This window comes from Loxodonta africana, chromosome 5, assembly GCF_030014295.1.
Source record: "Loxodonta africana isolate mLoxAfr1 chromosome 5, mLoxAfr1.hap2, whole genome shotgun sequence".
NCBI classification, from domain to species: Eukaryota; Metazoa; Chordata; class Mammalia; order Proboscidea; family Elephantidae; genus Loxodonta; species Loxodonta africana.
In genome coordinates, this window is record NC_087346.1 from 30744301 (window position 1) to 30758858 (window position 14558).

Sequence of the window (14558 nt, forward strand, 5' to 3'; positions counted from 1 at the left end):
ACTGCTCTGTGTTAAATATGTCACCATATTACAGATGGCTTTACCATTGTATTTACTTCCTGATATCATAATTATCTCATAATGTGTTTATATTTTGTTATATTGTTGTTGTTGTGTGCAGTTGAGTTGATTCTGACTCATAGTGATCCTATTTAAGAGAACCGAACTGCCCCCATAGTGTTTTCTAGTCTGTAATCATTATGGGAGCAGATGGCTAAGTCTTGTCTCCCATAGGGCTGCTAGAGAGTTTGAACCTCTGACCTTTCCTTTAGCAGATGAGTGTTTAACCATTGTGCCACCAGGGGCCCCTCCCCTCATAAAGGAAAATGTAAATGCAAGGTTTAGGCAGGAACATGGATAGCTCATTAATAGTATTAGGAGGTTTGACCAAATATATAGGTAAAGATAAAAGTAAGTAGTTGATATACAGGTAGAAGTCTTAAAATTGTTTCATTTTTCTGTGTGCAAGCATTCTTTGGACATATTGGGGGTTTGGTTCCAGGCCACTGCAATAAAGCAAGTCATACATTTTTTTTTTTTTTGCTTTCCCAGTCCATGTAAAAGTTATGTTTACACTATACTGCAGTCTATTAAGTTTGTAATAGCATTGTCTAAAGAAAAACAATGTACGTATCATAATTAAAAAATACTTTATTGCTAAAAAATGCTAAACATAATCTGAACCTTCAATGAGTCAAAATCTTTTTGCTGGTGGAGGGTCTTGACTTAATGTTGATGGCTATTGACTAATCGTGGTTGTGGTTGCTGAAAGTTGGGTTGATTGTGTCAATTTCTTAAAATTAGATAACAATGACGTTTTCTGCATCTATTGACTCTTTCTTTCACTAAAGATATCTCTGTAGCATGCAGGGCTATTTGATAGCATTTTACCCATAGTAGAACTTCTTCTAAGATTGGAGCCAACCCTCTCAAACCTTGCTGCAAATTTATGAACTAATTTTTTGTGGTATTCTAAATCCTTTGTTGTCATTTCAACAATATTCACAACAGCTTCACCAAGAGTAGGTTCCATCTCAAGAAACCACTTTCATTGCTCATCCATAAGAAGCAACTCCTGATCCATTAAAGTTTTATCATAAGATTGCAGCAATTCAGTCACTTCTTCAGCATCCACTTCTAATTCTAGTTCTCTTGGTATTTCCACCACATCTGCAGTTACTTCCTCTACAGAAGTCTTGAACCCCTCAAAGTCATCCATGAATGTTGAAATCAACTTCTTCCCAACTCCTGTTGATGTTGATATTTTTACCTCCTCCCATGAATCATGAATACACTTAATGGAATCTAGAATGGTGAACTATTTCCAGAAAGTTTTCAATTTACTGTGCCCAGATCCATCAGAGGAATCACTACCTATGGTAACTATAGCTTTAAAAAATGTATTTCTTAAATACTGAGACTTGAAAGCCAAAATTACTCTTGGATCCATGGGCTGCAGAATGGATGTTACGTTAGCAGGCATGAAAACAACACTAATCTCCTTGTACATCTCATCAGAGCTCTTGGGTGACCAGGTACACTGTCAATGAGTAGTAATATTGTGAAAGGAATCTTTTTCCTGAGCAGTGGCCTCAACAGTGGGCTTAAAGTATTCAGTAAACCAACCATGTTGTAAACAGATATACTGTCATCCAGGCTTTGTTCCATTTATAGAGCATAAGCAGAGTAGATTTAGCATGAATCTTAAGGACCCTAGAATTTTGGGAACGGCAAATGAGCACTGACTTCAACTTAAAGTCACCAGCCGCATTAGCCCTTAACAAGAGAGTCAGCCTGAATTTTGAAGCTTTAAAGGCAGGCATTGACTTCTTCTCTTTAGCTATGAAAGTCTTAAATGATATCTTCTTCCATGATAAGGTTGTTTTATCTACATTGAAAATCTGTTGTTTAGAGTAGCCACCTTCATCAATTATCTTAATAAGATCTGAATAACTTGCAGTAGCTTCTACATCAGCACTTGCTATGAACTTTTGTGCTATGGAGACAGCTTCTTCCCTTAAACTTCATGAACTAACCTCTGTTAGGTTCAAACTTTTCTTCCACAGCTTCCTCACCTCTCTCAACCTCTGTAGAATTGAAGAGAGTTAAGGCCTTGCTCTGGATTAGGCTTAGATTTAAGGAAATGTTTTGGCTGCTTTGATCTTCTATCTACACCAATAAAACTTTCTCCGTATCAGCAATAAGGCTGTTTGGCTTTCTTACCATTTGTGTGTTCACTGGAATAGCACTTTTAATTTCCTTCAAGAACTTTCCCTTTGCATTCACAACTTGGCTAACTGTTTGGCACATAAGGCCTAGCTTTCAGCCTATCTCCCCTTTGAACATACCTTCCTCATTAAGCTTAATCATGTATAGCTTTTGATTTAGAGATGTCAGACGTGCCACACTTCCTTTCACTTGAATATTTAGAGGTCATTGTAGGGTTATTAATTGGCCAAATTTCAATATTATCTCAAGAAATAGGGAGGCCCAGAAGCAGAGCCAAGATGGCAGAATAGACAGAAGCTACTGGCAAGGTCTCTTTACAGCAAAGACCCCCCAAAACAAGGGAAACGAGTATATTTGTGACAAGCTGGGAGCCCTGAGCTTCAAATGCAAGTTTAGAAAATGAACTGAGGGGCAGGGGAAGGAAGAAACAGTTCACAAACTGAGAGGAGTTACCAGACCTGAACTGTGGGGAGCCCTCAGGCACCATTCCCATAGCGGCGGTGGCGGCAGGCTGCTACTACCTTGGGCTGCAGTTTCCTCAGGGAGAAGCAGCCACCACACAGCCTACTCACACCTCCTGAACCTGAGAAGAACAGCAGTCTCAGCAAAAGCTGAGACTGCTGTATATTTTACCGCACCCCTCTACCCCCAAGCCAGCTTCAGTTACTGAATTCCCTGGGCCTGAGATAGGCATTGTTGAGCACCTAGAGCCACCCTCCTAGCCTTGGGGAAGGAAAAAATTTGCAATTGGGGGAAAAGATAATTTGCTAACTCCACTAACCAGGGGAGCTCAAGACATAAGCAACTCCTGTCCAGGCATAAATCTTCTGTGGACTTTGAGCACCTTTCCGTTCTGCATGGAACTGCGTAGGCCTATTTTGGGAGAATAGGCCCTTGTTGGCAAACTCCAACCATTTCAGCTGTGCAGTGGAGAGGTGGGTGTTTGATGTTTGACATTGCTTTTCCTATTAAACAAGGTCCTCACCTACCCACATCAGGGACCTAAGAACTGGTAGCTCCACTCAGGTCACACAGCCACCCATGAAAGGGGTCCAAAGATAACTGGTACCTCCCAGTCCTTACAACCAAAAACTTTGGGTGCCATGGTCTGTTTGCAGAACCCACCCACCTGCACGCTCTAGGAAACAGGGATGTGCTTTCTTCGGAGACACTCAGGGGTCGATAATCAGCCCCCTACCTGGTTCAGAGTGTGATCCCCTGCTGCAATCAGATACCAGTACATATGCCAATCACTCTTGCTCCTCTAAGACTGAAGGACAGAGCCTGTACCACACACTTGATGATCTGCTACCTGGACACCTGAGCTGAATTCATACAAGAAAACTGAATGGACTCCTAGACGGATATACTGGATAACAGCTCTAGCCATATGGAGACAGGAAGTCAGAGCTTCAGGGGTGAAAATAATCAAGCTATCTCACTCAAGCTACCCACAGGGGTATACCAAAACAAAACAAAGCAATCTACGACACAGTAAGCAAGCATAAACTAATATAATAAGTTATTGATGGCTCGGAGACAACAGTCGATATCAAGTCATATAAAGAACAGACCATAATCAACTCAACAGGCCCTCAAAACAAAGAATCCAGGGATCTTCTAGATGAAAGTGCATTCTTAGAATTACCAGAGCCAGGATACAAAAGTTTAATATACAGAATCCTTCAAGACATCAGGAAGGAAATGAGGCAATACACAGAACAAGCCAAGGAACATGCAGCAAAAGCAATTGAAGAAATTAGAAAGATTATTCAGGAACATAATGAAAAGTTTAATCAGCTGGAAAAATCCATAGACAGGCAGCAATCAGAAATTCAGAAGATTAAGAATAAAATTACAGAAGTAGACAACTCAGTAGAAAGTCAGAGGAACAGAATTCAGAAAGTAGAAGCTAGAATTTCTGAACTCGAAGATAAATCACTTGGCACTAATATATTTGAAGAAAAATCAGATAAAATAATTCAAAAAAAGTGAAGAAACCTTAAGAATCGTGTGGGACTCTATCAAGAGAAATAAACTAAGAGTGATTGCAGTACCAGAACAGGGAGAGATGACAGAAAATACAGAGAGAATTGTTGAAGATTTGTTGGCAGAAAACTTCCCTGATATTGTGAAAGATGAGAAGAAATCTATCCAAGAAGCTCATCAAACTCCACATACGGTAGATCTTAAAAGAAAGTCACCAAGACATATTATAATCAAACTTGCCAAACCAAAGAGAAAGAGGGAATTATAAGAGCAGCGAGGGATAAATGAAAAGTAACCTACAAAGGAGACCAATAAGAATAAGTTCAGAATACTCGGCAGAAACCATGCAGGCAAGAAGGCAATGGGATGACATATTTAAAAAATTGAAGGAAAAAAATTGCCTGCCAAGAATCATATATCCATCAAAACTGTCTCTTAAATATGAAGGTGAAATTAAGACATTTCCAGATAAACAAAAGTTTAGGAATTTGTAAAAAACAAACCAAAACTACAAGAAATACTAAAGGGAGTTCTTTGGTTAGAAAATCGATAATATCAGGTATCATCCCAAGACTAGAACCCTGGGCTGAGCAACCAGAAGTCAACCCAGACAGGGAAATAAAAAAAAAAAACAAAGCAAGAAAAAAAAAAAAAATTAAAACAGGGTAACAGCAACGTTATTATATAAAAGAAGACAACATTAAAATAATAAAGAGGGACTAAGAAATGTAATCACACACCTTCCATATGAAGAGGAAGATAAAGCAATACAAAGAAATAAAAGCTGGGTTTAAATTTAGAAAAATAGGGGTAAATAATAAGGTAACCACAAAGGAGACAAACTATTCTACTCATTAAAATAAAATACAAGAAAAAAATAGAGACTCAGCAGAAACAAAATCAACAACAACAAATATGAGGAAAGGACAATATATAAAGATAATCTACTCAGCGCATAAAATTAAGTGGGAGAAAGGAACTGTCAACAACACACACAAAAAAGACATCAAAATGATACCATTAAATTCATACCTATCCATAATTACCCTGAATGTAAATGGACTAAATACACCAATAAAGAGAGAGATAGTGGCAGAATGGATTAAAAAACAAGATCCGTCTCTATGCTGCCTACAAGAGACACTCCTTAGACTTAAAGATGCAAACTAAAACTCAAAGGATGGGAAAAAATTTATCAGGCAAACATCAATAAAAAGGAGCAGGAGTGGCAATAATTTCTGACAAAATACACTTTAAAGTTAAATCCATCAGAAAGGATAAGGAAGGACACTATATAATGATTAAAGGGACAATGCACCAGAAAAATATAACCATATTAAATATTTATGCACACAATGACAGGGTGGCAAGATACACAAAACAAACTCTATCAGCATTGAAAAGTGAGATAGACAGCTCCACAGTAACAGTAGGAGACTTCAACACACCACTTTCGGAGAAGAACAGGACATCCAGAAAGAAGTTCAATAAAGACACGGAAGATCTAAATTGCACAATCAACCAACTTGACCTCACAGACATATACAGAACTCTCCACCCAACAGCAACCAAGTATGCTTTCTTTTCTAGTGCATGTGGAACGTTCTCTAGAATAGACCACATATGAGGTCATAAAGCAAGCCTTAGCAGAATCCAAAACATTGAAATATTACAAAGCATCTTCTCTGATCATAAGGCCATAAAAGTGGAAATCAATAACAGGAAAAGCAGGGAAAAGAAATCAAACACTTGGAAACTGAACAATACCCTACTCAAAAATCCCTGGATTATAGAAGATGTTAAGGATGGAATAAAGATATTCATAGAATCCAAAGAGAATAAAAACACTTCCTATCAGAACCTTTGGGACACAGCAAAAGTGGTGCTGCTCAGAGGCCAATTTATATCAATAAATGTACACATACAAAAAGATGAAAGGGCCAAAATCAAAGAATTATCCCTACAACTTGAACAAATAGAAAGAGAGCAACAAAAGGAACCCACAGGCACCAGAAGAAAACAAATAATAAAAATTAGAGCTGAACTAAATGAAATAGAAAACAGAAAAACAATTGAAAGAATTAACAAGCCCAAAGGCTGGTTTTTTGAAAAAAATCAATAAATTGATCAACCCGTGGAGAAACTGACAAAAGTAAAACAGGAGAGGAAGCAAATAACCTGAATAAGAAATGAGAGGGACGATATTAAAACAGACCCAACTGAAATTAAATATCATATCAGACTAGTATGAAAAATTGAACTCTAACAAATTTGAAAACCTGGAAGAAATGGATGAATTCCTCGAAACACACTACCTACCTAAAATAACTCAATCAGAGGTAGAACAACTAAATAGACCCATAACAAAAGAAAAAGTAGAGGTTGAAAAGTAAACAAAAACTCCTAACAAAAAAAAGCTTCACTGCAGAGTTCTACCAAACTTTCAGAGAAGTTACTACTCAAGGCATTTCAGAGCATAGAAAAGGGCAGAATACTACCAAACTCATTCTATGAGGCCACCGTATCCCTGATGCCAAAAGCAGGTAAAGATACTACATGCGAAAATAGTCAACAAAATTCTAGCCAATAGAATTCAACAACATATCAAAAAAATAATTCACCAACATATCAAAAAAATAATTCACCTTGACCAAGTGGGATTCATGCCAGGTATGCAGGGATGGCTCAACATTAGAAAAACAATTAATGTAATCCACCACATAAATAAAACAAAAGACAAGAATTACTTGATTTTACCAATTGATGCAGAAAAGGCATTTGTTTTACAAAGTTCAACACCCATTCATGATAAAAACTCTCAGCAAAACCGGCAAAGAAGGAAAATTCCTCAACATATTTTTTTTATACAAAGCCAACAGCCAACATTACCCTAAAAGGAGAGAGCCTGAAAGCATTCCCATTGAGATCCGGAACCAGACAAAACCCATACCGCTCTTATTCAACATTGTGTTGGAGGTCCTAGCCAGAGCAGTTAGGCTAGATAAAGAAATAAAGGGCATGCAGATTGCCAAGAAAGAAGTAAAAGTATCTCTGTTTGCAGATGACATGATCTTATACACAGAAAGCCCTAAAGAATCCTGAAGAGAACTACTGAAACTAATAGAAGAGTTCAGCAGAGTATTGGAACACAAGATAAACATACAAAAATCAGTTGGATTCCTCTACACCAAGAAAAAGAACATCCAAGAGGAAGTCACCAAATCAATGCCATTTACAGTAGCCCCCAAGAAGATAAAATACTTAGGAATAAATCTTACCAGAGATGGAAAAGACTTATACAAAGAAAACTACAGTACACTTCTGCAAGAAACCAAAAGAGACTTACATAAGTGGAAAAACATACCTTGCTCATAGATAGGAAGACTTAACATTATAAAAAAGTCTATTCTACAAAAAGTGATCAATGTATTTAATGCAATTCCGATCCAAATCCCAATGACATTCTTTAATGAGATGGAGAAACAAATCACCAACTTCATATGGAGTGGAAAGAGGCCCTGGATAATTAAGGCATTACTGAAAAAGATCAAAGTGGGAGGCCTCGCTCTACCTGATTTTAGTACCTATTATACTGCCACAGTAGTCAAAACAGCCTGGTACTGGTACAACAACAGACACATAGACCAATGGAACAGAATTGAAAATCCAGACATAAAACCATCCACATATGAGGAATTGATACTTGACAAAAGCCCCAAAAAAGTTAATTGGGGAAAAGACAGTCTTTTTAACAAATGATGCTGGCTTAACTGGATATCCACCTGCGAAAAAATAAAACAAGACCCATACCTCATTCCATGCACAAAAATGAGCTCAAAATGGATTAAAGACCTAAATATAAAATCCAAAACTACAAAGATCATGGAAGAAAAAATAGGGACAATGTTAGGAGCCCTAATAAAAATACATGGCATAAATAGTATACAAAATATTATTAAGAATGCAGAAGAAAAACTAGATCACTGGGAGCTCCTAAAAATCAAACACGTATGCTCTTCCAAAGACTTCACCAAAAGAGTAAAAAGACTACCTACAGACTGGGAAAAAGTTTTTAGCTATGACATTTCTGATCTGTGCCTGATCTCTAAAATCTACATGATACTGCAAAAACTCAACTACAAAAAGACAAATAACCCAATTAAAAAATGGGCAAAACGTATGAATACCTTCACTAAAGAAGACATTCAGGTAGCTAAGAGATACATGAGGAAACTTTCATGATCATTAGCCATTAGAGAAATGCAGATCAAAACTACAATGAGATTTCATCTCACTCTAATGAGGCTGGCATTAATCCAAAAAATAAATGTTGGAGAGGTTGTGGGGGGATTGGAACCCTTATATACTACTGGTGGGAATGTAAAATGGTACAACCACTTTGGAAATCTGTTTGGCGCTTCCTTAAAAAGCTATAAGTAGAACTACTATAAGATCCAGCAATCCCACTCCTGGGAATATATCCTGGAGAAATAAGAGCCTTTACACCAACAGATATATGCACACCCATGTTTACTGCAGCACTATTTACAATAGCAAAAAGATGGAAGCAACCAAGATGCCCATCAATGGATGAATGGATAAATAAATTATGGTATATTCATGCAATGGAATACTACGCATCGATAAAGAACAGTGAGGAATCTGTGAAACATTTCATAACATGGAGGAACCTGGACAGCATCATGCTGAGTGAAATTATTCAGTTGAAAAAGGATAAATATTGTATAAGACCACTATTATATGAACTTGAGAAATAGTTTAAGCTGAGAAGAAAACATTCTTTTGTGGTTACCAGACAGGGGAGGGAGGGAGGGTGGGAGAGGGGTATTTATTAATTAGATAGTAGATAAGAACAACTTTAGGTGAAAGGAAAGATAACACACAATACAGGTGAGGTCAGCACAACTGGACTAAACCAAAAGCAAAGAATTTTCCTGAATAAACTGAGTGGTTCTAAGGCCAGCGTAGCACGGGCAGGGGGCTGGGGTCAATGGTTTCAGGGGACATCTAAGTCAATTGGCATAATAAAATCTATTAAGGAAACATTCTGCATCCCACTTTGAAGAGTGGTGTCTGGGGTCTTAAACACTAGCAAGCGGCCATCTAAGCTGCATCAATTGGTCTCAACCCACATGGATCAAAGGAGAATGAAAAACTCCAAGGACACAATGCGATTACGAGCTCAAGAGACAGAAAGGGGCACATGAACCAGAGGCTACATCATCCTGAGACCAGAAGAACTAGATGGTGTCAGCTTACAACCGATGACTGCTCTGACAGGGAACACAACAGAAAAGCCCAGAGGGAGCAGGAGAGCAGTGGGATACAAATACCAAATTCTCATAAAAAGGCCAGACTTAATGGTCTGACTGAGACTAGAAGGACCCCAGTGGTCATGGCCCACAGACCTTCTGTTGGCCCAGGACAGGAACCATTCCCAAAGCCAACTCTTTAGACAGGCATTGGACTGGACAATGGGTTGGAGAGCTATGCTGGTGAGGAGTGAGCTTCTAGTATCAGGTGGACACTTGAGACTATGTTGGCAACTCCTGCCTGTAGGGGAGATGAGAGAGTAGAGGGGGTTAGATGTTGGCAAAATGGACACGAAAAGAGAGAGTGGAGGGAGAGAGCGGACTGTCTTATTTGGGTGAGAGTATTTGGGATTATGTAGCAAGGTGTATATAAGTTTTTGTGTGAGAGACTGACTTGATTTTGTAAACTTTCACTTAAAGCACATTAAAAAAGTATAAAAAAAGGGAAAAAGAAAAACAAATAGTGTGGCCCAAGGAGAGGGAGAGAGATGGGGGAATAGTTGGTAGGCGGAGCAAAAAGAAAACACATTTTTGATTAAGTTTGCTATTTTATATGATTGCGGTTCATGGAGTCTCACAACAATTACAACATTATCATCAAAGATCACTGATCACAGATCACTATAATAGATACGATTATAATGAAAATGTTTGTCATATTGCGAGAATTATCAAAATGTGACACAGAGAAACAAAGTGAGCACATGCTATTGGAAAAATTGCGCCCATAGACTTGTTTGATGCAGGGTTGCCACAAAACTTCAAATTGTAAAAAACACAATATCTGCAAACAGCAATAAAGCAAAGCACAAAAATTGAGGTATGTGTGTAAATTATGAAGTAAAGTCATCAAATAAAAGTGACATGAGAAAGGAGTTGGTGAAATTTTGAGCAGAGAAGAAGAGGTATGAAATAGTTGTTTAGGATAGTGGTAGGAGGAATGGAACAGGGAAATGTAGTATGGCTGTCCAGGAGCTTTAAGGGCCCTATTCAGGTTTATGGTGGTGAATTTAAATTTGTGTGACTTGGCATTGTTGTGTTTTTGTTCTCTGACTACTTTTAGCTTTATGGATTCAGACAGAGTACACAAGTAATTGGATTTAATGGGAGTTATGATTTTTGGCAAAAGAGTAGGCAAATTGACATGATGGCTAAAAAATAAAGGGTGTATAAAAAGAAGTGATTGTAAGAATTATTAATGAGATTTCACCTGGGTAAAAATGAAAATAAGGATACCATGGAAGTAGGTAAGAGAAAACAGAATGGTGGCATGATAAGGATTTAAGTGCATTGTGTGGAGAAAGATTGTTTGCATAATGGTTCTAGAAGGAGTGAAACTTGGAGATCAGAGAGTGAAACTAACCAAATGGAAATTATAGAAGAGCTTCAGCTACTTGTAATGCAAGGTCTAAGGTAATAATTAGCATGGAAGTTTGTTTCTGAAGTAGGGAGTAGGGCATGATTGTCAATTAGGAATTCAAAGAACTGAGATACCAAGATGTTGAATGCATCATACACAAGTATATCTGAATTGAAGAGAGGAAAAGTCTTGAAGAGAATGACCATGAACTAGGAGATAATAGCATGGAAGTGAAGGATTGTTACCTTCTAAAAGTTACAAGGAAGAGCTCTGGGAGGCAGGGAATGCTGAATGATGGGGATATAATAGGCATGCTTCCTGGGAACTAGATTGTGAAAAATTAGGATGCAGTATAAGTCTAGAGTTTTTGTTATGACTGATATGAATAAGGAACAGGGGGAATAATGACTTTCATGGAGTTAGAACAGAGTGTGGTAGCAAGTTGGAGGGTTAGGATATATGGAGAAATGGATATTTGGGTCTACCTCTTGACTGTTATGAATGCAGACACATAAAGCCAATGTAGGTTAGTCCTTGAGTGTAACACTAACTTCTGGTTAATTTATGAGGAGTTAGGGCTTATTCTAAGTGAATGAAGTTCTTTATTGAACACTGCTGATGGAGCTTAGATTATCTGTGTGTCTGTCTTCAAGCAAAAGCTGTCTACACCATTATAAAATGTCAAATGTTTCCTAAAACACTAAAACCAATGATAAAGTATTAGAATATTCACCTGGATGTCTGCTTTTTTTCTCGAAGGAAAATAAATACATGAAGTCCCACATGTCTTGTTATGGAAGTCTTACCTTTATGTTGTGCTTACTGTGAGCCGGGGAAACATGTAAGTCCTTTATTTAAATTAATTTATTTTATCTTCATAGTAACCCTGAGATATAAATTCTACCTCTATATTCCTTTATAGAAGCAGAAACTGGGAGATTAAAAAAATCACACAGTGAATGACGGTATCTGGCCTCAGGAGTCTGCTTGAAAATGTATGTCCTAATCACTGTCCTACACATTGCGAAGCACAAACTCATTTTTCCTAGGAGATACCTAAAAAAAGAAAAGAAAAGAAAACATCATTCATTCCCAGACCAGGTAGAACCGATTGCTCTATCCCCTACGCTTCCAATGTATTCAATCAGAACTTTTATCAAATTGTTACTCGTGCTTTTGTTTCTTTATCTAAGCTCACTCCCCTCACCTTGCAGAAGGTAAGGACTGAGGCATAGGTCATGCCTGTTCTCATAAATTTTTTTGAAAGGCCCAAGAATTTGTGTATTTGTTGATTTATTAATTGCTGGTATCAGTCTATGCTTTTTGGAGCCCTTTTCAGCATCAGGGCTAATTTTTCACTATGCTGTTATGAGTTGGAATCGACTCGACGGCAATGGCCTTTGGGTTATTCTAAGTCTGGATCCCTGGTGGTGTACTGGACAAAGAACTAAGGCTGCTAACCAAAACGTTGGCAGTTTGAATCCACCAGCTGCGTCTTAGAAACCCTCTGGGGCAGCTCTATCTGTCCTATGGGATCGCTATGAGTCGGAATTGACTTGACAACGAGTTTGGTTTTTTGTTTTTTTTGGTTTATTCTAAATCTTACTGAGCTAATATAGAAGGTCTGGTAGTATTTGGGGAACTAATACAGAAGGTCTGGTAATATTTGGGGAACTCTTTCTTTACTAGTGGATGAAACAGTTTTTAATTTTTTTTTTACACCCTGTGTGTCCTTGTTTGTTTGGGAAGGTTGGAGCTTTTGTTATATGTGTGAACAGAATGCTTCAGATTTCCTAATTAAATCGATTTTGCTTGGCCAAGTTACATGACTTGACTTCGTCTCAATGTTCTGGTTTGTATTTCATCCTTTCAGTGGGTGTGCAGGTTTGTTATTGTTTTATGCTTGTTTTATTATCTTTTTTCTTAGAACTGGACTAAGGCTAGTTAAGCAACTTGAGGGCCCTCCACTTAGATTGTGCTCTGCATGAAATGTGCCTCATGGATTTATGCCACACACACAACTTGACTGACCATTATCTAGACTGGATCTTGAATGGGTTTGAACAGATTCACTTTATTTATGATTCTGGCACCCATAACATACAGAGGAGTGCAATAGTTGAGCAGCACATGCTACCATTTCCAAATATGTTTCTTAGATATGGAAGTCATGGTATCAACTACATCTTCTAAAGAACTTAAATTTTCTTTGTGTCTCAGGGATTTAAACATCTGGCCCATCCCTTATTAGTTTTGATACCTCTATAACAATTAAAAACTAAGAAATAAACATTTCTATAGAATTCTGAGAAAATGATCCCATAGAATGGAAGCAAAAAAAGCTGTACCTTCTAAAAGATCTACTCTTATCTACTTCCCAAAGTATGAGTTATCTATTATCTTTCTTTCCGAGTAGCTAGATATTTTCTTTTATTTCTTTCTTTCTCTTTTTTTTTTTTGTTGTTTTTTTTATTTGGATCAATTACTTTCAACCCTGATTTGTTCCACAAATTTCTTTCACATATACATGCACACACACACACACACACATCCTCTTTGGAATCTATAATTGGAAATATCATTAGTGTGATAGTTGAAATGAGATCCAGCATTCAAAAACTGGTTACCATAGTGGTCACCATGGCTATGTTGTTTCTGTGTATGCTATTGAAGACACCTCAAGAATTCCTACAAGTCACATGACCAGTCATCCAGGGAGAAAGTTCAGATATTTAGAGAGATGGTCAGATTCTGTAACCACCCCACCCAGAGCTCATTTCTATGTATTTATTGTTCATATGTACAAAAAATAAGTGGGTCCTTGAGTTTTGTTGTTGGGGTGTTTAATCATTATAACAGCAGTAGAATCCTTTCTTTCTGTTTGACCCAGTTGTTTTGATTACTTTAAGAGTGAACAAATAGTTTGAAATTAAGGCTATCTACAGAATCGGGAAGAATTTATTGTCCTGTCAGCTGTAATTAGTGACTTTACATGGCCTTGAGAATATTTTTTCCCTTTGGTATCCATCATGGATAAAAAGACTCCAAGAAAATGTTATGTCTGTAAGAGACAGTCTGGAAATAACCAGGCAGCTGCTGCACCAACGGGCTTTTCTTCGTCAAATATAACCTATGATGCCACAAATTTAAGAGGATTTGGAAAAAGTCAGGATTACAGAAACCTCACTGAGTTGAAATACACGGGTGCCATAACTTGTTAACACATTTTAATAGCTTGTATAGTATTATACCCTGTTACATGTGTAATAAAATTTATGGGGAGATAAAAAAAAGATTAGTTAACCACAAAGTGTTTGTTGAGAATTACAGTAGTTTCTGGAGCTTCAACTGTATTCATTAAAATTGTAAAGTGGTGGCAACAAAAGACCTGTGATTTCTGGGGGGATAATTTGGAATGATAATCACCGTCAGCCCAAAGCTGATTCCTACAAGGTAGAGGTGATACATATCTCCATTCTCCAAACTTTTTACCAAATCTGACACCAGCCATTCCTCCCACAGCAGTATATACTTCTCTTCTGGGTTTGATAATTCTTTGCAATGGCCACACAGAACTCACAGACCGTAATTACAGTTAAGTGGTTTGTTAGGAGAGTAACAGGTACAACTCGGTATCAGGATCAATA